Genomic DNA, 3,407 nt, shown 5'->3' on the forward strand with positions numbered 1-3,407 from the left:
ACTTCCGCCTACGTGTCTCCTTGCGCGAGCGCACTTGCGCGGCCCCGCCCCCTCCGCCGGCCTGGGGCTGTCCGGCGGCGGGGGCGCGGTTACGTCTCGCGCATGCTCTCTCTTCTCCCGAACGCGGGAAGAGCGCAAAGTGAGCTTGAGGGTGCGAAGGATGCGCTTCTGCAGCCTCTGAAAATGGCGTAGGAGCCGCGAACGTCGATCGCGTGGGGAGTTGTCAACCTACAATCGGTGTTCGCTCGTTGCTGGTGTCTGAGCCTCTGCAGCTTTCTGGGTTGCTGCGGCCTGGTCTTCCCCAGGCCCTGCCACCCTGTGGGCCACCACGCAGGAGACCATGCAATGGCCTTGCGCTAACTTGTAGAAGGAAGTCTAGTGAGGAATGTTGAATCTGGATTTAGAAACCCTTGGCTTCCCTCTTCCCTTTTCTTGATCCAGATGAGTTGATATGGCCCCTCTGTCTCTGGTTTTACGCTCTTGCCTGACTTGCGCCTGCTTTCTGGTGAAGGTGGACTGAAGGCGCACTTGGGTTGCTTCTGATGTTGTAATTCACCTAGTAGCTACAGCAACCCCAGGCCTTGCAACGTGACGAATGTTGCCAGCATTGTTTCGACAATGCCACTTACTGCTCCGAATGTAAAGCCCATAGCTTTACCAGCTATCAAAACTGGAAACATTTATCATGCATTGAAGGCTGCATCTATAATCACTGGGATGTATTGAGATAAACACCACGATGGGATAGCTGTGATATTTTTAGGTAACAATAAAATGACATGGAAGGCAAAGATTACTGCAAGGAAGCCGGGACATTTTTGAGTGCATAATTTAGATAGCCAGAAAGCGATGGACTGGATTAATATATATGTTAGAATCCAGTCAGTTATGTGTAGCTTTTAAAATGTCACAGGACTTATACAGGAAGGGCAGCACTTGTATTTTGTATTGGATGTGAGGGTTTATATAAAAGAGTAGCAGATAACTCACCACTCACTATAAGTGGTGAGTCTGGCTTGGCTTTTTTATTTAATCCTTACTAATTATTTAACACCAGTGTTACCAGCATTTTATAAGTGGTGAAATTAAGACTTAGAGAATTTGAATTTCCTAAAGAAACAGTAAATGACAAAGCCTTTAATGATGCCATACTGTTACCTGAATAATGTGGATTTAAAAGCATTTAGGCAACATTTATTGAGCTCCTATTAAATGGGCATATGCATGGGTCATATACATAATCCATAAATTACAAGTATGGGCTCCGTGCCCTTAAGGAGTTGTGGATATGCAAGAAAAGGTAAACGTCGGTATAAAACAACTTAGGGTACCGGAGGTGTCATAAGGAACCATCTACTCTTGTCTGGACAGTTCTGGTAGCCTTCTGATAGGTCTTTCAATCTTCCCTTTATTTCTCTGCTCCCAATTTCTATTCAACAGCCAGAATGATTCTTTTAGAACTTGTGGCAGAATATATCCTTCCCCTGCTCAGAACGCTTTAATGGCTTACTGTTTTACTCTGATTAAAGTTCAAAACCCTTACCATGGCTTCTAAGAAAGAACTTGATCTGAAAGGCTCCAACTTCCTATGGCTACACTTCAGAGCCCATCTACCCCTCTCCAAGAACACCAACATCTGCGCTCTGGACTTAGCGTTCCATCTGCACAGAACACTAACCCCTCTACACCCAGACACCGTCCTCACCCTGCATTTCTTGTCTTCATAACAGTTATGATAGATTCCCATATATTTGATGTTTGTGCCTCCCCCACATATTTTTCCCCTACTCAAACGTTTGTTTTATGAGGCCAGAGATTTTTGTCTCATTCACAGCTGTAGTACCATCATCTAGAACAAAGTGCTTCGTACACAGTCTGCACTTGGTAAATATTTGGTAAATGAATGACTAAGATGAAATGCCAAATGAGTGTTAGGACAGTAGTATGGGAATCCAGAAAAACTAAAATATTGGCTGTCATGGTTTATGAAAGCTTCCTCTAAGAGGCAAAACCTAAATGATGAGGATTCCATTGGGTTTGGAATGAGAGAAAGAGGGGGAGGAAAGGCAGTCCAAAGAGAGTCAACCAATATAAACAGAGACATTAGACAAGGCAGTAATCAGAGCTACAGTAATGCTAATATGCTGAGCTCCAAAAGCAAAACTAAAACAGGAAAACTGCTAATAGCTGATCTGTGAAAATTCAGCTTTGTCTCACTGAGGGCTAATTTACTCTTTCCCCTCTTAGTAGCAAATCCCATTCTTCCTAGATTTTATCTTTCAACTAGTGTCAAGTCCAAACTGACTGGAAATATATTTAGAGAATAGATGGAATTTGTTTTAAGCCATGAAAAAGAAAATAATGAAAATAACATAGAATTTAATGTTTAAATTAAGCATGAAGTTACACATATGAAGATTTCTCATGTGCCTGAAAGACAAATAAAATAATAAAACAGTAAAAAATCAGCTGTAAAAGGGAAAGGATCTTTATGAATTCAGAGTAATTTTTTTAAAGACTTTATTTACTTATTTGACAAAAGAGAGAGTACAAGCAGGGGAAGCATCAGGGAGAGGGAGAAGCAAGCTCCGCTGAGCAAAGAGCCCGATGTGGGGCTTGATCCTAGAATCTTGGGGATCATGACCTGAGCCTAAGGCAGATGCTTAACTGACTGAGCCACTCAGGTGCCCACAGAGTAATTTTTGTATTAATTCAAATAAGCTGTACTTTAACCTATTATAAGTATATATTTTTATTATAAAGGTCAATATTAAAGGCTGAATTGTGTTTTCCCCCCAAATTCATATGTGGACATCTTAGCCCTTAGTACCTCAGGGTGCGATTGTATTTGAAGACAGGATCTTTCAAGGGGTAACTAAAGGAGAATGAGGTGGTAAGGGTGGGCCGTAATCCAATCTGACAGGCATCATCAAAAAAACCCCCAATAAATTAAAAAAAGAGGGAACTGGGAATTTGGAAATATCTGCATCCAAGGAGCTGGCTGGAAGTCTCAGAGCTTTTTTCCTAGGGCAAACGGGGGTTTGCACATCATCTACCTGGATGTCTCTCTAAGAGACACTCCAAGAAAGAACAGTAATCATTTAACAGAAAGCAGAAAAGAGGAGAAAATGGTGAGGTGTAGCAGTTGTCAAAAAAAAAAAAAAAAAAAAAAAGAATTTGAGAACAGACATGTACAGAAGGAAGGCCATGTGGAGACAGCCACGGAGAGGGGCCTCAGAAGACACCAACCCTACCATCACCTTGATCTCGGACTTCTAGCTCCAGAACTGTGAGGAAATAAATTTCTGTGGCTTCAGCCACCAGTCTGTGGGATTTTGTTATGGCAACCCTAGCAAAGCAATATAATCAGTGCCATATTTTTACATGTCCAATGTGAGGTGTATGTA

Source organism: Enhydra lutris, unplaced genomic scaffold, assembly GCF_002288905.1.
Source record: "Enhydra lutris kenyoni isolate GAN:26980312 unplaced genomic scaffold, ASM228890v2 scaffoldscaffold48, whole genome shotgun sequence".
Taxonomy (NCBI): Eukaryota; Metazoa; Chordata; class Mammalia; order Carnivora; family Mustelidae; genus Enhydra; species Enhydra lutris.